At 42.2% G+C, this 27,252-nt stretch overlaps 1 protein-coding gene and 1 pseudogene across 5 annotated transcripts in view; one reads left to right on the forward strand and one right to left on the reverse strand.

Moving 5' to 3' along the window:
• Nucleotides 1–27,252, forward strand: part of PABIR3 (PABIR family member 3) — a 71,162-nt gene that overhangs the window by 32,731 nt on the left and 11,179 nt on the right. For 2 of the 5 annotated variants that reach the window (XM_064277606.1, XM_064277610.1), the window contains exon 7: nucleotides 23,673–26,321. The exons of 2 other annotated variants lie outside the window; for them this stretch is intronic. The gene's annotated coding sequence lies outside the window, so the exon portion shown is untranslated. Of the gene's footprint in view, nucleotides 1–23,672; nucleotides 26,322–27,252 lie in introns of those variants that run through there. One more of the 5 variants, XM_064277604.1, reaches the window with a different exon arrangement.
• LOC111748072 (ferritin light chain-like) lies at nucleotides 2,453–3,062 on the reverse strand (annotated as a pseudogene).

Raw genomic sequence — 27,252 nt, forward strand, 5'->3', positions numbered from 1 at the left:
TATTTTTAAATTATGGTAAAGCTGTATTTTTCGTTCTAAATATGCCAAAGAATTGCCATGTCAGTTTTCCTTAGTCAAGGATTTGTGTTAGTTCCTTTGGGCTGCCTTAACAAAGTACCACAAACTGGGCGGCTTAAAATAACAGAAATTTATTCTCTCACAGTTCTAGAAGCTTGCTGTTGTTGTTAGGTGCTGTCGACTCGGCTCCAACTAATAGAGACCTTATGTATAACAGAAGGAACCATTGCCTGGACCTGCACCATCTTCACAATCATTGCTATATTTGAGCCCATTGTTGTAGCCATCGGTTCCGTCCATCTCGTTGAAGGTCTCCCTTTTTGCTGACCCTCTACCAAGCCTGATGTCTTTCTCCAGCTCTTGGTCCCTCCTAATGACATGTCCAAAGTAAGCGAGACAAAGTCTCGCTATTTTACTTATCTAGTGCTGCTACAACAGAAATACCACAAGTGGATGGCTTTAACAAACAGAAACTTATTCTCTCACAGTTTAGGAGGCTAGAAGCCCCAATTCAGGGTGCCAGCTCCAAGGGAAGGCTTTCTTTCTCTGTCGGCTTTGGGGGAAGGTCCTTGTCATCAGTCTTCCCCTGGTCTGGGAGCTTCTCAGTGCAGGGACCCTGGGTCTGAAGGAAGCGCTCCACTCCTGGCTCTTCTTGCTTGGTGGTAGTGAGGTCCCTATCTCTATGCTTGCTTCTCTGTCCTTTCATCTCGTGTAAGATAGAAGGTGATGCAGGCCACACCCCAGGAAAACTCCCCTTATATTGAATCAAGGCTGTGACCTGAATAAGGGTCTTCCATCTCACTCTTGTCCTCTTTAACATAACCTAATCTTGCTTCTTTTTTTTTAATCTTGCTTCATTAACCATAGGCAGAGATTAGGATTTACAACACACAAGAAAATTACATCAGATCACAAAATGCAGGACAACTACATGATACTGGGAATCATGGCCTAACCAAGTTGATACACATTTTTGGGGGACACAAATTCAATCCATAACACGATCCTTGCTTCTGAGGAGCGTTCTGGCTGTGCTTCCTCCAAAACAGATTTGTTCATTCTTCTGGCAGTGTGTGGTATATTCAATATTCTTCACCAATACCACAGTTTGAATGCATCAATTCTTCTTCGGTCTTCCTTTTTTATTGTTCGTCTTTTGCATGCGTATGAGGCAATTGAAAATACCATGATTTCAGTCAGGTGTGTCTTAGTCCTCAAAGTGGCATCTTTGCTTTTTAATACTTTAAAGAGGTCTTTTGTGGTAGATTTGCCCAATGAAATATGTCATTTGATTTCTTGACTGCTGCTTCCATGGGCATTGATTGTTGTACCAAGAAGGATAAAATCCTTGACAACTTCAGTTTCTTTGCCGTTTAACATGATGTTGTTTATCGGTCCAATTGTAAGGACTTTGTTTTCTTTATGTTGAGGTATTATCCATAGTGAAGGCTCTAGCCTGTTACTTTCATCAGTAAGTGGTTCAAGTTGTCGTCACATCCGGCAAGCAAGGTTGTGTCACCTGCAGGTTGTTAATGAGTCTTCCTCCAATCCCGATGCCGCATTCTTCTTTATAGAGTCCAGCTTCTCAGATTATGTGTTCATCACATAGATTGAATAAGGTGAAAGAATACCATCCTGCAACACACCTTTTCTAGTTTTAAACGACACATTGCCTTGTTCTGTTCAAACGACTGCTTTTTGGTCTAAGTACAGGTTCAACATGAGCACAGCTAAGTGTTCTGGAATCTCCTTTCTTCACAATGTTATTTATAATTTGTCGTGATCCACACAGTAGAATACCTTCGCATAGTCAACAAAACATAGCTAGGTAAACATCTTTCTGTTATTCTCTCTTTTCTGCTAGGATCCAACTGACATCGGCTATGATAGCCCTTGAATCACCCCTTAAATCTTCTGAATCCGGCTTGAACTTCTGGTAGTTCCTTATCAGTGTACAGCTGCAGCCATTTTTGAATTATCTTCAGCAAAACTTTACTTGAGTGTGATACTGATGATATTGTTCAATAATTTACACATTCCATTGGATCACCTTTCTTTGGGATGGGCACAAATATGGATCTCTTCCAGCCGGTTGGGCAGATAGTTGTCTTCCAAATTTCGTAAGTCCGTGAGCGTTTCCAGCATTGCATTGTTTGTTGAAACATCTCAATTGATATTCCGTCAATTCCTGAAGCCTTGTTTTTTGCCAATGCCTTCAGCATGGCTTGTACTTTGTCCCTCAGTACCGGCAGTTGTTGATGATATACTGCCTCCTGAAATGGCTGAACGTCCACCAATTCTTTATGGTACAGTGATCCTGTGTATTCCTTTCATCGTCTTCCTCTTCTTTTTCGCTGCAAAGAAAAGCTTTATTATTTCCACTTGGTCTACAGCTTGGAAGAGTGCTTCAGGGTGGTTAAGAAGCTGCCTTGTAGCTGGAGGGAGAAGCTCAGGCAGAAGTCTAATGGCAGGGGAATGCAGAGGGACCCCTCAAAAGTCACTGGGCTATAGAGGCTTCTGGTTGTGCTTGAGGGTGAATGTCTTGAAGAGATACTTGCCCAGTCCACACTGGAGGCTGGTCAGCCTGCAGAGGTTGGTCAGATGGTCACCCATCTGCTTGAGGAGTTTCACCTCCTCATCTAGGAAATGGCTCTCTACAAAGTCACAGACACAGGGATCTGTGCATGTAGAACCCACAGCACGTAGATACAAAAAGGCCTGATTCAGGTTCCTCTCAGGGCCATGGCAGCTTCCATGGCCTCCAGGGTTCTTCCCCTCTCATCTTGGGATGGTTTATGCATCTCCTGGAAGAGGGCATGGCCGCTGCACTCGTTTTGCATCTTCAAGAGGTGCTTAGCACCCTTGTGTTTCTTATTCAGCAACTCATGGAAAAAGTGGCCCACACCTTCCAAGGTCAGATTGTCACGGTTGAGATAGAACCCCAGAGAGAGGTAGGTGTAGGAGGCCCATGCATGCAGGTTGTCTAGGCAGTTGATGGCAGCCTTCTCTTTGGTGGAATAATTCTGATGGATCTATGAGCTCATAGACAGTCGACAATTAGAAAACCCAAACCAAACCAAACCCACTGCCTTCGAGTCGATTCCGACTCATAGCGACCCTGTAGGACAGAGTAGAACTGCCCCATAGAGTTTCCAAGGAGCGCCTGGTGGATTCGAACTGCTGACCTCTTGGTTAGCCGACAATTAGAAGCTAACCAAAAAAATGGTGTTAGCTGGTCCCAGAAACAGGGAATGGCCAAGAAGATGATCCCAGCGGTTGTGCCTGGAGAAGAGGCTGGAGGGTGGTCAAAGCCTGGAGGCAGCGAGTCCCTGGGTCTGTTCTGTCCAAGCAAGAGATAGATCCACAGGACCACTAGGCACACGTGTCCCTTCCATCTTTTTTTTTTTTAAAGCTTTCTGCATCATTCACTTTTTTGCCTATAGAATCCTTCAATATCACAACTTGAGGCTTCACTTTTCAGTTCTTTCAGCTTGAAAAATGCCAAGCGTGTTCTTCCCTTAATACTTTACCTCGTCTTCTTGAACTCGTCTTTGAAATCTTCTGGAAGCCGGAAGCCTGCAATCAGAGTGTCAGCAAGGTTGATTCCTTCTGCAGGTTCTGAGGGAGAATCTATTCCATGCCTCTCTCTTAACTTCTGGTGGTTACCAGCAATCTTTGGCATTCTCTGACTTGCAGCTGCACCACTCCAATCTTTGTATCTGTCATCACATGGGGTCCTCCCTGTGTCTTTGTGTCTCTGTGTCTTCACGTGGCCCCCCTATAAGGATACCACTCATTGTATTCAGGTACACCCTAATCCTGTATGACCTCATATTAACTTGATTACACCTGCAAAGACCCTTTTTTCCACATGAGATAACATTCGCAGGTAACAGGAGTTAGGACTTCAGTATGTCTTTTGTGAGGACACAATTCAACCCACAATGTCAAAATTTTAGAATTTTTCTTTTTCTTTTTTCTTAAATTAGTTTTTTATATCATCTCAAAATGTGAGAACAAGACGTAACTATTGTACATTTAAGTGTTGGTATGTTCTTTTTTGTTTTGTATGTATGTAAAAATATATACTCTTTTTGGATTCTCAAATCAGGGTAAAAACAATATGGTTCTTAAATTTTATAATCACTAAATCAGCCAGTCAAGTTTATAATTTCAAGTAGATCCAGTAAGTATCTAATGAATACTTTCTGTGTAGAGGGAACTGTTCTAAAAATTGTCAGATATATGAAGATGAGTGAGATACTATCCCTCTCTTTAACCACAATAACACAAGTACAAAAATAACAATGATACAAGGCAGTCTATAGCTATACAGACACATATGAAAGGACGCGTGTTCTATAAAAATCGAATTTTGTTGTTGTTGTTAGGTGCTTTTGAGTCAGTTCCAACTCATAGCGACCCTATGTACAACAGAACAAAACACTGCCTGGTCCTGCACCATCCTCACAATCATTGCTATGTTTGAGCCCATTTTTGCAGCCACCATGTCAATTCATCTCCTTGAGGGTCTTCCTCTTTTCTGCTGACCCCCTACTTTACCAAATGTCTTAGTTATCTAAAAAACCCATTAGTTATCTAGTGCCGCTTTAACAGAAATACCACAAGTTGATGGCTTTAACAGAGAAATTTATTCTCTCACAGTCTAGTAGGCTACAAGTCCAAATTTAGGATGTCAGCTCTGGGGAAGGCTTTCTCTGTCGGCTCTGGAGAAAGGTCCTTCTCATCAGTCTTCCCCCAGACTAGGAGCTTCTCAGCACAGGGATCCTGGGTCCAAAGGATGCGCTCTGCTCCCGGCACTGGTTTCTTGGTGGTATGAGGTTCCCATTCTCTGCTTGCTTCCCTTTCCTTTTATCTCTTGAGAGATAAAAGGTGGTGCAGACCACAGTCCAGGGAAACTCCCTTTACATTGGATCAGGGATGTGACCTTAGTAAGAATGTTACAATCTCACCCTAATCCTCTTTAACGTAAAATTACAATCACAAAAAACGGAGGACAACCACACAATACTGGGAATCGTGGCCTAACCAAGTTGACACATATTTTGGGGGGACAGAATTCAATCCATGACACCGAGCATGATGTCTTTCTCCAGGAACTGGTCCATCCTGATAACATGTCCAAAGTATGTAAGACAAAGTCTCCCCATCCTCACTTCTAAGGAGCATTCTGGCTGTATTTCTTCCAAGACAGATTTGTTCTTTCTTCTGGCAGGCAATCCACAGTATATCGAGTATTCTTCACCAGCACCATAATTCAGATGTATCATTTCTCCTTCAGTCTTCCTTATTCATTGTACAGGTTTTGCATGCATATTTTTTTGTTGTTAGGTGCCATCAAGTCAGTTCTGAGTCATAGTGACAACAAAACAAAACACTGCACAGTCCTGCACCATCCTCACAATCGTTGCTGTTTGAGCTCATGGTTGCAGCCATTGTGTCAATCCATCTCGTTGAGGGTCTTCCTCTTTTTCGCTGATGCTGTACTTTATTTACCAAGCATGGTGTCCTTCTCCAAGGAGTGATCCCTCCTGATAACATGTCCAAAGTACGTGAGACAAAATCTTGCCATGCATATGAGGCGATTGAAAATACCATGGCTTGGGGCAGGTACACCTTAGTTCTCAAAGTAATATCTTAGCTTTTTAACGCTTTAAATAGTCTTTGGCAGCAGATTTGCCCAATGCAATACATCGTTTGATTTCTTGACTACTGCTTTCGTGGGCGTTGATTGTGGATCCAAGTAAAGTGAAATCCTTGACAACTTCAGTATTTCTCCACTTATCATGATGTTGCTTATTGGTCCAGCTGTGAAGGTCGTTCTCTTTATGTTGAGGTGTAATCCATACTGAAGGCTGTGGTCTTTGATCTTCATCAGTAAGTGCTTCAAGTACTCTTCACTTTCAGCAAGCAAGATTGTGTCATGTACATAACGCAGGTCGTTAATGACTCTTCCTCCAATCCTGATGACCAGTTCTCATTCATATAGTCCAGCTTCTCAGATTATTTGCTCAGTATACAGATCGAATAAGTAAGGGGAAAGGATACAACCCTGATGCACACCTTTCCTGATTTTAAACCGCTCAGTATCCCCTTGTTCTGTTCAAACAACTGTTTTTTGGTCTATGTCCAGGTTCCTCACGAGCAAACTTAAGTGTTCTAGAATTCCCATTCTTCGCAATGTTATCCATAATTTGTTGTGAACCAACTTGATGGCAGTGGGAGAAATAGGACAGAAAGGCAATATTGGAATCATCGAATCTTAGAATTTAAAGGATTTTAGAAGTCTTTTAATCCAGCTCTCAATGCAGGAATTCTTTTAGGAATTCTACACAGGTAATCTTTTAGCTTTAGTTTGAAATGTTGTAATCTCACAAGACAGTTTGTTCTATTGTTGGACAACTCTTACTTTTAGAAAGCTCTTACATTAATGGCAGGGAGGTTGAGGAATGCCAAGAATTGCCAGCAGCCACCAGAGACTAGGGGAGAGGCCCACAGAATGAATCAATGAAGACCCTGATTTGGACTTTTAGTCTCCAGAAGAGTGAGAAAATAGATTTATATTCTCTAAAGCCAAAAAGAGGGAGGGGGTGGATTTAGAATTTGTATCTAGGTGGCTTGCTTCATTGGCTCCTTAGAGTTGAGGCAAATCAAATGGGCTATTAAAAGCACATGAGTTAAGATTCTAATTCTGCATTAATCTTTGTCTCTGCTCCTTGAATTATTATTACTCCCACTACAGGATATATTTAATCTCATCTCCTAAATGAATTTTTAAAATTCACCTAGAAGCAACTATATATAAATATCCATGATGAAAGGCATGTATGGTACTTTGGATATCTATGGGGAAAACTAATTACCACTTGCCTGAAATGTTTTTAAACATTTTAGATCTTAAAAGCTGAGCTTGAAAAATTTATCACATAGACTTCTCTGCCAAATAGTTTAAACTGTGCATTTTGAAAATGCCAAAGGACCATAGGTACTCTGGCAAAAAGGTAGCTTTGCTTCCCCCAAATTCCATGGTATTTCACAGATTTCTTATAATGTGGTTCTTAACCCAAGAGTAAATAAGATTGATTTTCACAATCGTCTATAGTGTGTTGGAGGAGAGAGTCATATATCATAGTGGTACTCAGAAACTTGCTCAATTCTGTTAATAGTGAGCAACTTAATGACCATGGTCTCTCAGAAGAAATGTATTAAATTAATGCAGGTATTAACTGAATCCTAGAAACTGACCCATAGCTATATGTATGAAATTGGGGATCTCTGTGAAGGAGCCCTGGTGGTACTATGTTTAAGCGCTTGATTGCTAACCAAAAGGTCAGCATTTCGAATCCACCAGTGGCTTCAAGGGAGAAAAGACCTGGTGATCTGCTCCTATAAAGATTACAGCCTAGGAAACCAACCCTATGGGGCAGTTCTACTCTGTCCTGTAGGGTCACTATGAGTTGGAATCGACTTGAGGGCACACAACAACGCAACAACGTGGCTTTACCAACAGCAACGTAAATTGGTAACGGGATTGCTCATGTCAGCCTTTTAGGAGAATGAACTGGAGTCAGGAGACCTTACTTGTAGCTCCATCTTTGCCGCTAGCTCTGTGTGACTCTGGGTCCCTTCACCTCTCTGGGCTTCAGATTCCTCATTTGGAAAATAGAGTTAAACTAGGTATTTGTCCCTTCTGCCTCTTAAGATGTTATCGATTCTATGAAAGCATCTGCCTTAATCTTTGCTAGCATGACAGTGAAAAGTCGTGATGGCTCTAAACTGCAGAATGCTCTAAGAAAATATTTAGGAAATTAGAGTGCTTTATACCTAAGATTTTTATTCTTGCTGGCAACAAGAAACTCATTTTTTTTCAGCTTCATCAATAGTTTCCTCTCTCCTCTGCATTATGCATGATTTATGATGAAATGTGGAAAGCTAATTTCCTCTTAGTTTTTTGTTTTGTATGAATAAGTGATCCTCTCAGGATTTCCATATTAATAACAAGTCCCCTCAACAAAGCACTCACCAGAAAATTGTCTTTCTTCTATAACTACAGCTTGAGACAAAATATATACTTGGTATGTGTGTTTCAGAGAAGCAAGGGAGAGATGGCCAACAGCTACATCGACGATAAAAACTATACCCCAATACACCCTTTGGAAATGCTCAACTAGCACTAAAAATCTGACTATCAGCAAAATGGCGTTTTCTTTGTCCTTTATAATTATTATATGGCTACAAGAAAAGCCCTCTAACTTCAGTTTAGTTCATTTCTTGGCATAGCTCTTATGCTTGGTAACATGTTCATTGAACACAAACGAAAAAGGCCACACTTAAAAGTCACAAGCAGCTGGTTTGTGACTTTGTGCTGTGGAAGGAAGTATTTTGAAATTACTTATCCAGTAGAGGAACCTAATTATACTTTTCTGGTTTTGCCCTTCTGAGAGGAAGGGTTTGGTTTGCTTTTTTAACTGGACTTATTAAACTATACCGTCGTTTATGTTGAGTCCTCGTTTTGGACAATCTTTTCATAAGAACAGGGTCTTTGGAAGGGAAGGTGCTGAGGCCAGCATGGCAGGCTGTCTTGAGAAGTTCTACTAAAACTCCCTTAGCTTTAATTTAGAATACATTCTTATGCTACATTTCACATAGCAGATTAGCGGAGATTTTTTAAACTTTCATAATATACAAAACTGGTGACAGTCGGGGATGGATTCTTAATGTCCTTCTGGAGGTGATGGTTGAAAAACATTATGAATGTAATTAATGACACTGAATTGTCCATGTAAAAACACGCTGAAATGACAAATGCTTTGTTATATATATATAAATATACCAAAATTAAAAAAGCCTTGAAAATGTGTGGAACTTTTAAAAAAAAATTTTATTGTGCTTTAAGTGAAAGTTTACAAATAAGTCAGTCTCGCATACAAAAATTTATATACACCTTGCTATTTGCTTCTAGTTGCTCTCCCCATAATGAGACAGCATACTCCTCTCCACTCTATTTTCATGTCCATTCGGCCAGCCTCTGATCCCCTCTGCCCTCTCATCTCCCCTCCAGACTGGAGCTGCCCACATAGTCTCATGTGTTTACTTGATCAAGGAAGCTCACTCTTCACCAGTATCTTTTTCTATCCCTTAGTCCAGTCCAATCCCTGTCTGAAGAGTTGGCTTTGGGAATGGTTCCTGTCTTGGGCTAACAGAAGGTCCAGTCAGACTATCAAGTCTGGTCTTTTTACTAGAATTCGGAGTCTGCATCCCACTGCTCTCCTGCTCCCTCAAGGGTTCTCTGTTGTGTTCCCTGTCAGGGCAGTCATCGGTTGTAGCTGGGTACCATCTATTTCTTCTGGTCTCAGGATGATGTAGTCGCTGGTTCATGTGGCCCTTTCTGTCTCTTGGGCTCCTAATTACCTTATGTCTTTGGTGTTCTTCATTCTCCTTTGCTCCAGGTGGGTTGTGACCAATGGATGCATCTTAGATGGCCGCTTGCTAGCGTTTAAGATCCCAGACACCACTCTCCAAAGTGAGATGCAGAATGTTTTCTTAATAGATTTTATTATGCCAGTGGACTTAGATGTCCCCTGAAACCATGGTCCCCAAACCCCTGCCCCTGCTATGCTGGCCTTAGAAGCATTCGGTTTATTCAGGAAACTTCTTTGCTTTTGATTTAGTCCAGTTGTGCTGACCTCTCCTGTACTGTGTACTGTCTTTCCCTTTACCTCAAGTAGTTCTTATCTACTATCTAATTAGTGAATACCCTTCTCACTCCCACCCCTCCGTCCCCCATCCCCCCGAACCATCAAAGAATATTTTCTTCTCTGTTTAAACTACTTCTTCAGTTCTTATAATACTGGTCTCAAACAATATTTGTCCTTTTGCAACTGACTAATTTCACTCAGCATAATGCCCTCCAGATTCCTCCATGTTATGAAATGTTTCACAGATTCATCACTGTTCTTTATCAATGCGTAGTATTCCATTGTGTGAATATACCATAATTTATCGATTCATCCATTCATGGGCACCTTGGTTGCTTCCATCTTTTTGCTATTGTAAACAGTGCTACAGTGAACATAGGTGTGCATATAACTGTTCATGTAAATGCTCTTATTTCTCTAGGATATATTCCAAGGAGGGGTAGTTCTATTTCTAGCTTTTTGATGAACCATCACATCGATTTCCAAAGTGGTCATACCATTTTACATTCCCAACAGCAGTGTATACGTGTTCCAGTCTGTCCACAACCTCTCCAACATTTATTATTTTGTATTTTTTGGATTAATGCCAGCCTTGTTGGAGTGAGATGGAATCTCATTGTAGTTTTGATTTGCATTTCTCTAATGGCTAATGATCGTGAGCATTTCCTCATGTATCTGTTAGCTACCTGAATGTCTTCTTTCATATCCTTTGCCCATTTTTTAATTGGGTTGTCTTTTTTGTAGTTGAGTTTTTGCAGTATCGTGTAGATTTTAGAGATCAGACTCTGATAGGAAATGTCATAGCTAAAATCTTTTTCCCAGTATGTAGGTAATCTTTTTACTGTTTTGGTGAAGTCTTTGGATGGGCATAGATGTTTGATTTTTAGGAGCTCCCAGTTTCTGGTTTTTCTTCTGCATTGTTAGTAATGTTTTGTATACTGTGTATGCCATGTATGAGGACTACTAGCATTGTCCCTATTTTTTCTTCCATGATCTTTATCATTTTAGATTTCATATTTAGGTCTTTGATCCACTTTGAGCTAGTTTTTGTGCATGGTGTGAGGTATCGGTCTTGTTTCATTTTTTTGCAGATGGATGTCCAGTTATACCAGCACCACTTGTTGAAGAGGCTGTCTTTTCCCCATTTAACTTACTTTGGGCCTTTGTCAAGTATCAGCTGCTTATATGTGGATGGATTTATGTCTGGATTCTCGATTCTGCTCCATTGGTCTATGTATCTATTGTTGTACCAGTACCAGGCTGTTTTGACTACTGTGGCTGTATAATAAGTTCTAAAATCAGGGAGTGGAAGGCCTCCCACTTTGTTCTTCTTTTTCAGTAATGCTTTACTTATCTGGGGCCTTTTTCCCTTCCATAGGAAGTTGGTGATTTGTATCTCCATCTCATTAGAAAATGTCATTGGAATTTGGATGAGAATAGCATTGTATCTATAGATCGCTTTTGGTAGAATAGACGTTTTTACAATGTTAAGTATTCCTATCCATGAGCAAAGTACTTTTTTCCACTTATGTAGGTCTCTTTCAGTTTTTTTGCAGTAGTGTCTTGTAGTTTTCTTTGTATACGTCTTTTATGTCTCTAGTAAGATTTATTCCTAAGTATTTTGTCTTCTTAGGGGCTACTCTAAATGGTATTGATTTGGTGATTTCCTCGTTGACGTTCTCAGGTGTCCAGGTAGCTGATCATTGAATGTGTGGTACAGGCTCTATCCTACAGTCTTAGAAGGGCAGGGGTGATTGGTGTAGGTACAGGTATCTGGTTCCAGCAGGGGATCATGCTCTGAACAAGGCAGGGGGCTGACAACCGTCCCCCAAGTGTCTGTGAGGAAAGTGGATCCCTGTATCCCAGAGTGCCCAGGTGGGTGGGTTCTGCAGACAGACCATGGTCACCCAGTGATTTTGGTTGTAAGGACTGGGAGGTACCACTTATCCTTGGACCCCTGTCACGGGTGGCTAGGTGATGTGGATGGAGCCACCAGTCCTTAGGCCCCTGATGTGGGTAGGTAAGGACCCTGTTTAATAGGCAAAGCAGTGTCAAACATCAAACACCCATCTCTCCACCACACAGCTGAAATAGTTGCAGTCTGACAACAAGGGCCTAGTATCCTGAAATGGGCCCACACAGGTCCATGCAGGGGTGAAAGGTATTCAAAGTCTGTGGACCGTTTGTGCCTGGACAGGAGCCACTTCTGTCCTGAGCTCACCAGCTTAGCGAAGCTGGCAGGTTATCTTTTCCCCCATTTGTGAATTTATTCCTTCTCCAAGGCTGGGAGAATGGCTCAGGGCATGCAGCAGAACCTATCTCAGTCCCAGAGAAATCAACAGCCACTGAAGCCGGCTTGGGGGGTGGGGGTGCAGTAAAATAAACGCAAGCACTTTGCTTTTGCATAGAGCACCATTCTTCTCTGGTTCAGGAGGTGTGTGTAGGCTGTGCCGCCCATTGCCTCTCCCTGAGGAAACTGCTTCTGGAATGCTACCGCCTGCCCCTCCACAGTCACTCCAGGGAATGGTGCCTGAGGGTTCCCAGCGATTCAGGTCTGGCAACTCCACGCCACTTCTGAATCGTCTCTCCCTCCCCCTGCCACTCAGTCCATTTTCTAACTTTGCCTTTGATGTTAAGGACTCATAGCTTGTCAGATATATAATAATTTCACTTGTTTTTTCGGGTCTTTGTTGTAAGAGGGACCACCGGAGGCATCTGACTACTCTGCCATCTTGGCCCCACCTCCTGTGCACAAATTTTGAGCAAGCAACTCTTCTAGAAGTTTCCATGAGAAGCCTTTCTTTAGTATCCAGTTCCCTCTAAAGTAGCCACTTTAGAAGCCACTTAAAAATATTATTATTTACTCCACATACAGGTTCATCTTCCTTTTATAAACTAAATATTGAAGAGCAGTACGAATGATCACATTCCAAGGTTACTGTATTATGTTGAACTTTCCTTAGGTGGTGGCGTTAGCCTGTTCACCTGTGTGACTTTGTAGAATCTTATTCAGTGAGAACTGAAACCAGGAAAAGACATATCTCCAGCTCAAATTCTTTGGATGAGTAGGTCGAAGTCAATATTATTTCCTATGAACTAAAGGGTGTGTGTGTGTGTGTGTGTGTTTCTACAAAGCAGACTTCTCAGGAGGTTGAATAGCAGTAGTATGCCTTGAGAGACTAAGCAGGCACTGTCTCTGCACTGATGTGTTATTTATTGTTATTTATATTCAGCTTCTTTCCCCAAAGTACTTAGAGACAACTGAGATATTGATAATATTAAACCCATTTCTTAAAGAGTTTATGAATGTACAGTAAAAAACTGTGAAAGCCAGAACCTGTATAAGGCAAAAACCTGTTAGAGAAGGAAAACTCACTGGGTAGGATTCTTAATAGAGAGCAATAGAAAAATAGTAAGTAACCTGTCAAAGGCAGAAAACTTACAAGACCTGGAAAAACAAGGCAGTCCCATTGAGTTCTGTCTCTCACAGGTTTCATTATAGTAGTTCCATTTCCATCATTATGTAAGTGATTGTTAGGATCATAGCATAATGTGTTACATCCTACTAATTCATACTGTCTCTGCCTGTGAGATTCTTGATGAAGAGTGTCGTTGGAACATGTCTTTTTCGTTAAGAGAATCGTTGCTTATTTTTCCAAGTCAGAAATAAGTCAAATCCAAGTGAAGACAGGTGTGTAAATACTTCATCCACAAACTCATATTTTAACAAAAGTATGGTGCTATTTGGCCAAATTAGAGGGGTGGGGCTATTGAAGTAGCCAAATAAATGACTTCGGAGTGTTTTAAAAACAAATACCTTTTACATTGCAGTAGAATACATAGTAAGTGGCACTGGTAAAGCTAATAATAATAACCTAAAATTTATTAAATAATTTCTACACGCTAGGAACTATTCAATCTATCTGTCTAAATCAGGGGTCAGTAAACTTTTTCTGTAAAGGGCCAGATAGTAAATAGTTTGAGCTTTGCAGACAACTACTCAAGTCTGCCATAGTATCATGAAAGCAACCAGAGACAATATGTAAACAAATAAGAATCGCTGTGTCCCCATAAAACTGTATTTACAAAAACAGGCGACATGCTGGATTTGGCCCACAGGCTGTAGCTTGCCAACCCCCTGATACATATAATAGATATATACTGAGTACATTATCTCATTTAATCCTACTAACCATTTGATATAACAATTCTCATACTAACCCTATTTTTTTGTTGCTAAATTTCCCCACATTTATTATTTGCCTTTTACCATTGCTTACAATGTTAGTTTTTGAAATTAAAAATTTCATTTTTATAGATTCCATCATTGCTAATATATTTAGAAAGGTTTTCCCTACCCCCCATTATATAAATATATTCTTAAGTTTCCTTCTAATGTCTTTATAGTTTTATTTTTACACTAAATCTCCAGTCTCTGTATAATTTACCTTGAGTATGGTATGAAGTAGAAATCTAGCTACTTAATAACCCTATTTTAAACACGAGAAAACCGAGGCACATTGAGGCCAGGCAATTTGCCCGAGGTCACACAGCTAGAAAGGCGATGCCAGGATTTGAACCCAGATAGTCTCTTTCTGGGCCCAAAAGTTTAACCACCAGCCTATTTAACCTTCTAGAAGCACTTGCCTAAAATATTGTTGCGTGAAGTTTCTGAAAGCATTGAATGACGGTGGCATTGGTGGTCCTTCGTAATCTGGCCCACTCGATTGTCCAGCCTCATCTTTTGCCAGCAGTTCCCTGTGTACATCGTTCACGTCCCCATTTCTGTGCATTTCCCCATACTTTTTCCTCAGTGCTGGGTAGATGGTTGTGGATCTATGCAAAGGTTTAGTTCTATGAATGTTCTTCACAATCTAGGTTGGCGACCTCGGCCCTGGGTAGGTAATCGTGGATCTATGCAAAGATTTAGTTCTAAGAATGTTCTTCACAGTCTAGATTGGTGACAGTGAAAAATGTGAAACAGCCTCAATCTCCATCAATAAGAGGCTAGTTAAAGAAGGGGTAACTCCCCCTTGATGGAGGACAATTTGGCAAAATCTATCAAAATTATAAACGTGCACAGCCTTCGAAGCCACAATGCTGATTTGAGGAATTATATCCCACAGATAGACCTGTGCATGTGCCAAATGAATATTGTTGATGAGTCACTGCAAGGCCTTAGTCATGCTGAGTAGACACTGCAGTGGCAGAACTCATTAAACTGTTAGGCAGAGCTATATTTATTGACATGCGAAGATCATAATAGCTAACATTAATTCAACTTACTATGTGTCAGGCACTGTGATAAGTGTTTTTTATGTATTTTTATCTCATTTAACTCTCATAACAGCCCTGTGAGGTAGTTACTATAATAGTCCCCACTTTACCCAGGAGAAAATTGACTCAGAAGTTAATTTACTTGCCCAGGGTCGGACAACTAATAAGTGGCAAAGCTGAGGTATCCAAAATATGTCATGAATGGAACAATGAAAGTTATAAAATAGTATGTCCACTATGATCCAATTTTGAAGAAAATATATAGATATGAGCCCTGGTGGAAACCCTAGCGGTGCAGTGGTTAAGAGCAACGGCTGCTAATGAAAAAAGGTCGGCAGTTCGACTCCGCCAGGTGCACCTTGGAAACTCTATGGGGGCAGTTCTGCTCTGTCCTATAGGGTCGCTATGAGTCAGTGTCCACTCGACAGCAGCGAGTTTAGGGGGAGCCCTGGTGGCTCAGTGGTTAAGCGCTTGGCTGCTAATCAAGAGGTTGGCAGTAGAAATGTGTATATGTGCATATACAAAGATTGGAAGGAAATAGATCAAAATATTAAGTGTTGGATGGTGGGATTTGGGGTGATTTTTGTTTTCTTCTTTTTGCTTATCAATATTTTCTGATTTTTCTATTAAATCATGGGGCCAACTTGAAAGGAGGAAGGCCAAGAGGCACATGCTTTTCTTATCTAATTTAAAAGATTACTAAATTTAAAAGTTTGGTGGTAATGTGGAACAATAATGCAGACCTGAGGAAAGTGGTTTTTAGGCTGAGAGGAAATAAGGGAGAACTTTTCTGTGAGGCAAAGAAGATGGCTCCTGGGGCAAAGTACAGAGAAGGTAAGAAAACCTAGAGTCATAAGCAGAAGGGGTCACCTTGAGGAGGCTGGGGTGGGATGTAGGGATGACCAAGCATGGCTTACTATGCAGAGAAGGGGGGAAGGACAAGATGAGGAGGGGCAAATTGAGGGAGTTCCTGCTTCAGGACGTAGGCCTTCTACTGCGGGGTCTGGAGTAAGGTTGGGGTAAGGGATTTGAGGAGAGTGAAAGAATTTGGAACAATCGCTGAGGGAAATGTGATACAGATATATATAAAAGGACTGCCTCACAGCCCTTGGGGCCCAGCTGCGGCTGGCTGGCCTGGCTTTGTAGAGGAGCCAATTACATGACCTTCTCCAGCAATCCTTAGCAGCCTGGGAGCGGGGGCTGGAGAGCGGATGGTGAGGTTTTCACAGGGCTGGGGACTGGCAGAGCAGGTGCAGCAGAAGGTCACGGGGAGAGTGAATCCAGGGGGTCAGCGAGAGCAGAGCTGAAATGGCTGACTGTGGGGCCCACTGGGAAGGAGAAAGGGAAGCCAGGGGGCTGCCAATGGCCTCTGGGAAAGGAACAGGGAGGAGGGGCAGACTGGTGGCCCTTGGGACCAGACAGTGCTACAGGGAGACCAATGGGAGGCTGAGGTCAGAGGAGTGTTTCTGAGTTTGAGGTGTTGCTGTGGGCCCCCATGGGACTCTGGGAGTAAGTGGAAAGGAGCAGCAAGGAAACTGTGCAGGATAAAAAGGCAAAGGTAGCATTAGCATAACTCCCATCTGAGTGAGGGCAATTTAGCAATAGCTATCAAAAATGACAAGTGCACATGCTCTTTGATCTAGCAATTCCACCTTGACGAGTTTATCCTACAGAGACGTCCTTGCTTTTGTTCAGAACGAATGTGTGAGTCATTGCAGCATTCATTGTCTGTACCAGCAACAGATTGGAAATAGCCTAAAAGGCCATCGATAGTGATTTGGTTAGTTAAATAAATTATGGCTCCTAAATGGAATGCTGGGTAGTTGCAAAAAAAAAAAAAAAAAAACCAATGAGGATGCTCTTTACGGCATGATATGGAATGGCCTCCAAAATATATTGTTACGTGGAAGAAGGAAGGTGCAGAACACCGTGAGTAGTTTGTTGGTATATACATAAAACGTCTCTGGAAAAAAAAGATACCAAAAAAAAAAAAAACTCAGTATTAGTTGTCTCACAGGAGGAAGAGCTGTTGGCTAAGAGACAAGTTGGAAGGGGATTTTCACTTGTCCTTTTTTGTACCTTTTGAATTTTGAGTCATAAGAATCTATTACTTACTGAGAAAAACCAATTGAAAAGGTATTTATATGCATGTATGTATATATGTGCGTGCATATAATTGGAATCACTTTTATAGATAATAAATCATTAAAACCAAACCACAACAAAAACTCCTACCAGAGTTTAGCTTCAAACTAGTCAGTCTGCAGGATAATTGATGGGGATTTGGACGAAGTAAAATTGACCGTGTGTCAATAATTTTGAAGCTGGGTGATGAGTGTGTGGGGGTTCATTGTCATTTGAAATATAGGAAATTGCCGTTTGTGTCGGTCAGAAATGACTGAATTTCGACAATGGCATGTGGCCTGTTTTTGTAAATTTTTCATTATACGAAAGTTTAAAAAAGTGAACTTCGACCAGGCCTCTTCTGGGAACAGTCATGTACTTTCTCATCCTAGCTCTTGTAGCTTGTAATTGAGTGGAAATTCCCATCCCCCCATCGACTTCTGAAACAGTGGCACGCCCTCACCGATCTCCCTTTATTAGGGGACTTGCCACTGTTCTCAGGAGTTTTCCTATTAGCAACAACCTCTCACCACCCTGTTGTGTGTTAATTGAGTACTACCTTCTCCTTATTGTTGATAAAGCTCATCCTGTTCTCGAAAAATCACTTCTTTAGTTTCTTATGGTCACTTGACATTCTCTTCCTGCGTGTCAGTCTGTTATAACCATGCCCTTATCCAGGTTGCTGATAGTTATCAATCTAGGGACTAATGTCTCTAGAACATGCAGTATCCATCTCTGCAAAGTTCAGCCTAAGCCATCAGTAAGCACACTTGTGTTCAACCTTTCAGCCTCAAGATGTTTTGCTTATGTCTGCGCTTCTTATGTTACCTCGGATGCTATGGCGAGCTGGGCCCAGCCCCTGCCACTTGCTAATCCATGCCTTGTCTGTCCTCAGGAGACAGATGGCTTCGTCTTGCTCCCTACAGGCTCAGGCATCTTCCTATATCCCACAGTCTGTCGGTCACCTCTGCTTGTACATCCCACTGGTACTCAAACCTGAATCACTGGATCCACTGATGACCCAGTATTAAGCCTCCCCTTGAGCATGACCCCCTCTGACCTCGAAGCCTGGGGCTAGTATACCTCCTCTGTGCTCCCACACACCCTTCATCCCACTGCATTTACTTGCCTCTTTATCTGTCTCCCCACCAAGACTGTGAACTCCTGGGTTAAGGATAGAGACCATGTCTTATCCTCCCCTGAATATCTCACACCTAGCAGTGTCAGAGGCCCTGGGTGGTGCAGTCATTGCACTCAGCTGCTAACCAAAATGTTGGTGGTTCAAGTCCTCCCAGAGGTACCTCGGAAGAAAGGCCTGGCGATCTACTTCTGGAAAATCGGCCGTTGAAAACCCTGTGGGGCACAATTCTACTCTGACACACATGGGGACACCAGGAGTCAGCATCAACTTGACAGCAACTGATTTTTTAGCACAGTGGGTGGCACATGGTTTAATGCTCAAAATAACGTATCTTTTACATTTTAATCTGAAATACTTTCAAACTTATAGAAAGTTGTATGCAAAATAGTAAAACACTTTCACATACCTTTTATCAAGATTCATCTGTTGTTAACATCTTGCCACGTTTGCTTTATCATTCTCTCTACACACAGACACATACACACTTTTTGGAAACATTTAAGCATAAATTGCAGGCATCACGCCCCTTTGTCCCTTAATACTTCAATGTGTTTTCTAAGAACACAGACATTCTTTTATATAGACACAGTTTGTCAAATTCAGGAAATAAAACAGTGATATAATATGCTATTATCTAATCTACAATTTATATTCAAAATTCATGAATTGTCCCAATAAGGTTCTTTATAGCTGTGATTTTTCCAGTCTATGATCAAGTCTAGGATCACGCATTGTATTTAGTTTTCATGTCTCTTAAGTCTCCTTAAATCTGGAACAGTCCTCAACCTTTCCTTGTCTCTCAGACATCGACATTTTGGAAGGGTACAGGGCAGTTATTTTGTAGAATGGCCCTCAGTTTGGGTTTGTTTGATGTGTCCTCATGATTTATGGAAAAGGAGCCCTGGTGGTGCAGTGGTTTAGTGCTCAGCTGCTAACCAAAATGTCAGCAGTTCAAATCTACCAGCTGCTCCATAAGAGAAAGATGTAGCAGTCTATTTCTGTAAAAATTATAGCCTTGGAAACCTATGCAGCGGTTCTACTCTGTCCTATCGAGTTGTTATGAGTCAGAATCAACTGGACAGCAGCAGGTTTGGTTTTTGTTTTAATGGCTAATGGAGGAGCCCTGGTGGTGCAGTAAAGTGCTCAGCTGCAAGCTGAAAAGTCGGCAGTTCAAACCCACCAGCCACTCTCTGGAAACCCTTTGGAGCAGTTCTACTCTGTCCAATAGGGTTGTTATGAATTGGAATCAACTTGACAGCAATGGGTTTGGATTTTTTTTGTAAAACATAAAAAGGCACATGATGGTGATTGTTGATGTTTACCTTGATCACTTGGTTAAGGTGGTGTCTGCCAAGCTTTTCCACTGTAAAGATACTATTTTTCCTTTTGTACTTAATAACTCATGTATGAGGGAATAATTTAAGACTGTGTAGATATTGCGTTTGGCATCAAACTTTCACCCACTAGTTTTAGGCTCCATCGATGACTCTTGCCTGATTCAGTTATTACTATGGTGGTTGCCAGATGGGTGAATCTCAAAATAGGACATTTACATTGATTAAATGAATCACCTGTTGTCCTACAGAAGGGGTAGGTAGATGTCTGAATGCCTCCTTTGCTAGGACAGCAACCTCTGTTTGGCGTCAAGAGTGCTGGCAGGTTGGCTCTAAAGCTCAGTGGTATTTTGTAGCACTTGGAAAGCTTAGATGAGGTCAGTTCTCCTCCGAAAGCATCCCTGGCCCTTTTCAAGCCCAAAATGGACTCAGTGGCTTTCCCAAGATAGTCTCCATGTTGAGGGCTAGCAGCAGCAGCTGTTTGCTCAGTAGGCCCCATGCCTGTGGACCCCATGCCTGCCTGCCCTTGCTATTTTCCATCAAACTTGAGAATAGAGAAGATAAGGGGCGGGGGGGGCGGGGACGACACATTCCATTTTAACGTATTTGCAAAACATGAACAGGATTAGTATTCTGCACAAGATCTTGAGCCAATGTGGAGACCCACATTTTTAGGTGCTTGGATCAAGTCATCATTTTCATGCGGCTTCATGCACAGAAAAGGAAAGAGCACCATGACTACACGGAGGGCAGAGAGAAGTGCGCAGCGGAGCTATTCCTGTGTGGGGACGTGTCTGGAATCAAACCCATTTTGAGAACACCAAGTGGAATACTGTTCCCTAGAATGCTGCAGCCCAGTAGCAGGCCTCTATCCCTCCCGCTTGTTCTGCTCTTGGTTGGCTTGCCAACATGGAAGGAAAGGAAACAAGGTAGGCAAAACCAGCTCAGCCCCCTTGAAATGGACTTTGGACTTACTTCTCAAATGATCACCAGCTATTCATGTAATTATTACATTGTTGTTGTTGTTAGGTGCTGTCCAGTCGGTTCCAACTCATAGCGACCCTATTACATAGAGGGCAGTAATAGTGAACAGTCAGAGTCTGCAAAGCTCTCATCCTTGCATCCCCTCATGTAACTCTCAAAATTACCCTCGGAGAGAAATATATTTGTCACCATTTGACAGATGGGAAGCATGAGACCCAGAGAGGTGAAGTGACTTCCCACAGGTCACACAGCTACTGGCATAGCAAATTCCATGAAGGGCAGGATCATGTTGGTGATGCACAGAGCCTGGCCCCTTGTAGGCACTCAGTATATATTTGTTGGCTGAATGAGCTCTAGTCTTCATTTCCTGATGCATTACTGTTTCCACTTTACCTCACCGATAGCTGTAGACTGAGGTCTAGGTCCAAGACAATGACTGGAGCAGAATGTGACTGGGTCAATTTCAGATTCTCTTGCTAGATTTTATAACCCCTTAAATTCTGTGGCAATAAGCACATCAGTCTGTAATGGATATTTCTCTGCTCTACTCCTAATGAAAATGGTTAAGCACTTGACTTCTAAAACTGAAAGGTTAGCAGTTTAAACCCACCCACAGGCACCTCGGAAGACAGGCTTGGCAATCTGCTTCCAAAAGGTCACAGCTTTAAAAACCCTTTGGAGCAGTTCTACTCTGCACACATGGTGTTGCAATGAGTTGGAATCGACCCCACAACAATTAACAGCAACAAACACCTGATAAACTGATCAAGAAACCATTTCATCGAGATACTTAAACCACTGATTTCCAATTTTACTTGAGCTGCCACCAAAGGCAGGGCTCATTGCATGAAGAGTTTTGTTATAACAGTGGATCAAGGAACTAAAGAATTCACCATGTTACCTTCATATCTTTGAAATGGAATGTTGATGCTCACTTATGCCCATTTCTGGGTCTCCATCAGCATGACTGAAGCAGCCAGGAAAGCTAGCAGGCACTCCATTTCTCCTGGCCAACAGGACTCATTAACGACCTGCTATATGCCCACCCCTCTGCTAGGCCAAAAAAAAAACCAATTGCCATCGAGTTGAATCCAACTCATAGCGATCCTATAGCACAGAGTAGAACTGCCCCATGTGGTTTCCAGGGAGTCACTGATGGATTTAAACTGCTGACCTCTTGGTTAGCAGACACAGCACTTAACCACTACACCGCCAGGGTTTCCCTCAGCTAGGCACTGGAGGAGAAGGAAGCTATCTCAAGGAGCTTCTGATCTAGTAAGGAATGTGCCAGCCACGTGGGAAACAATTAGCAGAGGAAGGTGAAGGCTACTGTTTCCCTGAGCACGAGTTTGGTGCCAGACACTTAACAAACCCTGTGAGTCAGATATTAGCACATTTACAAATGATGAACAAATGAGGAGAGACAGAGAGGTGAAGACTGCTTGCCCAAGATCACATAGCTAGTAATGGTAGGACGAGGATTTGAACCCAGATCCCACCAACTCCAAACTGGAGAATCGTTTGAGATAACTTCTAGTCAAGCGCTAGGTTGTTTAGGCCAAATGTATGAGGAAGTTTCAAAGAGATGAATGGAATCTCCGAAGTCCACGATGGGGCCTCTAGGAGACAGAGTATGTCAGGAAGCTGACAGCCTGGGGCAGGTGCTTCCATTCCACCTCCCTTTATGACCTGTCCAGTACAACCACCTGTTCCCCCTGGAGGGCTCAGGCTTTGTCTCCCCTTTTCTGGGAGGGGAAGCTGGTTTAGATTTGTAGATTCAACTCTTAGGCTTGCTTAATTGTTATTTTTCCAAGTGCTTGACTTCCTGAGGCCATTTCTCCATGTTTTTCAATCCCCAAAGCACAGCTCCCTCTGAGCTGAGAGGAGCCTCTGGCTTTGTGTGGTAGCCTGGTGCCTTTTTTTTTTCTCTTTAAAAATGTTATTATGGTAAAATATATATCTATAACAAAAAATTTTTTCATTTTAACCATTTTTACATGTGCAGTGGGTGCTGTCAAGTCGATTTGGACTGATAGCAACCCCATGTGACACAGTAGAACTGCCCCATAGGGTTTCCTCGGCTATAATCTTTACAGGAGCAGATCTCTAGGTCTTTTCTCCCGTGGAGCAACTGGTGGATTCGAACCACCAACCTCTCAATTAGCCGAGCACTTAACTATTGTGCCACTAGGGCTCCTTCCAAAAACCAAACCAAACCAAACCCATGGCGGTCAAGTCAATTCCAACACATAGTGACCCTACAGGGCAGAGTAGAACTGTCCCATAGGGTTTCCAAGGAGTGCCTGGTGGATTTGAACTGCTGACCTTTTGGTTAGCAGCCGAGCTCTTAACCATCGAGCCACCAAGGCTTTCCAGGACTCTTTAAAAAACTCTTTAGGGATCTTAAAATTGACTTCTAATACCAAGGTGTCACAAGGACTGAAATTCTACCATTAGAGATATTTTCATGTGAGTTAAACATTGGACTCACTTAGCAATCTTTATTATTATTATTATTATTATTATTATTATTATTATTATTATTATTATTATTGTGGTGAAAATATACACAACAAAATATTCCCCAGTTCAACCATTTCTACATGTACAATTCAGTGACGTTAATTACATTCTTCATGTTGTGCAAGCGTTCCCGCTGTCCTTTTCCAAATCATCCCACTGCCATGGGCATAAACTCAGTGCCCCTGAAGCAAAAAAATTTCCCTTTTCTCCTCTCTTTTTTTCTCACACCTCTCTTTTACCCCTAGTAACCACTAATAATCTTTTGTTACTATATATTTACTTCTTTCATATAAGTAGGCTCATACAGTATTTGTCCTTTTGTGACTGACCTAATTTGCTCAGCATGGTGCTTTCAGTGTTCATCCATGTTGTGACATGTACCAGGACTTCGTTTCTCTTCACAGCCGATTAGTATTTGTCCTGGTGCCTCTGACTTAAGAACCACGGGACCCACATCCTCCTGGCCTGCCCTCTCCCCACTTCTTACCCTTATGTTCCCATTCCCAGGGGATGAAAGAAATTTAAATGTTCCTGCTTTTTTTTCCCTGGCAGGGAGAAGAGTTGGCTTTGTCAGATATAAAATCTTCCCAGTCTGCTCAGAGCATTTCTACCGTAACAGCTCCATTTGAAACATCACACCTGTAGATTAAAATAGGAGAATGACACACGCATTATCTGACTTTTTTTTCCTAGTGGAGAAATTAAGATGGAAAGGTAAGTTTATTCCTAAGCCTGTATGTAGTTCCACTTCTCAAGAGCCAAGGAGTTACGGTATATGCATGTGTGTGCGTGTGGCTGCAGGTTCCGACTCATAGTGACCCTATGTACAACAGAATGAAACACTGCCTGGTCCTGCACTATCTTCACAATCATTGCTATTTTTGAGCAACAGTACAATATAATACAAGAGCACTATATAAAAACCAGGAACTTGACATTGAAACAATGTATGTGTATCGTTCTATGCCATTTTATTACATGTGCAGATTCAAGGAACCACCACTGCAATCAAGATACAGAACTATTCCATCACCACAAAAGATCTCCCTTAGGCTGCCCCTTTCTAGTCATACCTGACCCTCCCCCCTTTCCTAACCAAAACCAAACCAAACCCCCTGCTGTTGAGTGGATTCTGACTCATGGCAACCCTGTAGGACAGAGGAGAACTGCTGCATAGGGTTTCCAAGGTTGTGATCTTTACAGAAGCAGACTGCTATATCTTTCTCCCAAGGAGCAGCTTGTAGGTCCGGACAGCTGACCTTTCGTTTAGCAGCCAAGCACCTAACCACTGCGCCACCAGGGCTGTATTCCCCATCCCTAACCCTTGCTAACTACTCATTTGTTCTCCGCCTCTATAATTTTGTTCTTTAAAACATGCAGTTTCCTGAAGAAAACAGATTGGCACCTGTAGTTTTCACAGAATTTCAAGCTCGAAGGAGTGGTCCCTCCAGCCCTGTCTTTCGTGCCCCAATTCCCTCTACAACCCCCAGGGACAGATGACCCAATAACAATGTGGTGAAACCCATGTGAAATTGTGCACTGCAGATTAGTAAATAAACACAAGTAAGCCCGTGAGCACCTTACTTACTGGTTAATCCGCCCCTGCATCCAGCCCCTACCACACACAAGCCAGAACCTTCGCCAGGATTTTAGGAGTGTTGAGGTATTTGTTTTAAATATTTGGAATGTGAACATAGTTTCCTTCCATAAGCTTATTCAATAATTAGCAAAACTCTTACTTTTCCATTATGTGATCCAAAATGTCCTCTCACCTACTGTCCTGTCCCAAACTGAAGTAATCTTTTTTTTTTTCTGTTCCTTTTACCTAGTGAGAGGAATGAGATACACGGAGCCTGGAAGGCTCACAGAGAATTCCAGAAATCCCTTAACTATAGATTAGTCTGACCTGTAGCATTTGGAGCCTTTCAAATTGAGATGATTCACTGGTGGAATTTATGTCCTGGGCTGACTGAAGTCAAGATATCTACTAGGGCCTTTCATGAGAGAACCCGTCCAGCAGGCCAACTCCCCAGGACTCCATTATGGGAAAGAGAGGGCACTCTACCACTCATCTTGGTAACATCAGAAAATAATGAATCAAAGTTATGCTAAAACTGAAAGGGGCTAGTAGGTGAAGCTCCTAGACTAGAAGCATCCATGGGTATTCCATAAAAAAAAAAACCTAGGATTAATTTGGATCCCCGTCCCCTTCCCAGTCTCTTCTGACATCTTAGTTCCACTCAGCAGGAACCTAACTTGCTCTTTACTTCACAAAGAGTACTCAACCGGACAGTGGCACACACACAAATCTTGACTCAGACCCACTAAAAATACTCAAACCAGCTGCCAAGGAGTCAATTCCGTGGCAACTGGTGGCTAACCTTACAAAGGTAGTCATTTAGATACAAAGAGAGCTTAGAAAAATCTTCTTTGTGAAAGCTTTCGTGGGAAGGTACAATGAGTACATTTTTTTGAAAAAATTCTGCTTTGAAAATGTTCTTCAGTGTTTAGAGGAACATTCTTAAAATAACCTTTAACCTCTTATCTATTTTCCCTTAGGTGGTTTTTTTTGTTTGTTTTTTTTCCTTTTGGTCTATTTGACTCAATTCTTAGCATTGTTCATTATAATTTTTTAGCATGAGGGTGAGGTTGGCCATAAAATATTATTCAGTCCTTTAGCAGATGGGATAAAGTGATCTAGTTACCCACATGGCAGAGGAGATGCACTAAGGACCTGGGTTCATGCACGAAGAAAATTGACTTTGTTGAGCCAACACTAGGTCCACTCTTTTCAGTAGTATGGCTGTTTCACAACAGCAAGTTGTGTCTGGGTCATGTGGTTGTAAAGTAGAGTTAATCCTAACCCACGTCAGCAGGCAGGTGTACGTGCCTCTTCCACCTCTTCTTTTGTGTGTGCGTGCGTGTGCGTGTGTGTGCATGCGTGTGTGGTTGCACGCGCACATATGTGTGCGTGCAAACTGCCCTGAGCCAGATCCCTGGGGTTCTGAGCTGAGAACTTTATCAGGTTCCAGCCGGAGGCTAATTATTCATCAAATCATCTCACTGCAAAACCAAGTAGCCACGTTGATCTGCTAATGCAGGTCTCTAGAGTCATTAGGGCAGAGAACGAGAGGGAAATGTCTTCATCTTGGCCCAGGATTACAGGGGAGAAGTTTCTGAGATCTAATGAGTTTCTGCTAAACTGGGGGTGTGCTCCAGGAATTATGCTTTTTTTTTTTTTTTTACCTTTTCTGTAATATTCCTTTCAAAAAAGCTAGCCAGAAAACAAAAAGGGCCAACTGCCTCGCCCAGCAGTGCTCAGGCATTTCAAAAAAAAAAAAAAACCCAAACCCATTGCTATTGGAATCATAGCAACCCTGTAGGACAGAGTAGAACTACCCCATAGGGTTTCCATGGAACAGCTGGTAGATTTAAACTGCCAACATTTGGGGTAGCAGCCTGAGCTCTTAACCACTGTGCCACCAAGGCTCCATGCTCAGGCATTTAAGACTCCCTAAAAGGAACCCTGGTGGCACAACAGTTAAGCACTCAGCTGCTAACCAAAGATAGGCAGTTAGAACCCATCCAGTGGCTCCTCGGGAAAAAGACCTGTTGATCTGCTTCCATAAAGATTACAGCCTATGTGGGGACCATAGTCTCAGGGAACATCTAGCTCAATTGGCATAACAGAGTTTATAAAGAAAATGTTTTGCATTCTACTTTGGCGAGCAGCATCTGGGGTCTTAAAATCTTGTGAGCGGCCATCTAGGATACTCCACTGGTCTCACCCTTTCAGGAGCAAGGAAGAATGAAGAAAACTAAAGACACAAGGGAGAGATTAGGCCAAAGGACTAATGGACCACATCTACCACGGCCTCCACGAGACTGAGTCCAGTACAGCTAGATGGTGTCCGGCTACCACCACTAACTGCTCTGACAGGGATCACAATAGAGGGTCCCTGACAGAGCTGGAGAAAAATGTAGAACAAAATTCTAACTCAGAAAGAAAGATCAGACTTGCTGGCCTGACAGAGACTGGAGAAACCCTGAGAGTTTGGCTCCCGGACACCCTTTCAGTTCAGTAATGAGGCCACTCCTGAGGTTCACCCTTCAGCCAAAGATTGAACAGGCC

The sequence above is a fragment of the Loxodonta africana genome, chromosome X (assembly GCF_030014295.1).
Source record: "Loxodonta africana isolate mLoxAfr1 chromosome X, mLoxAfr1.hap2, whole genome shotgun sequence".
Taxonomy (NCBI): domain Eukaryota; kingdom Metazoa; phylum Chordata; class Mammalia; order Proboscidea; family Elephantidae; genus Loxodonta; species Loxodonta africana.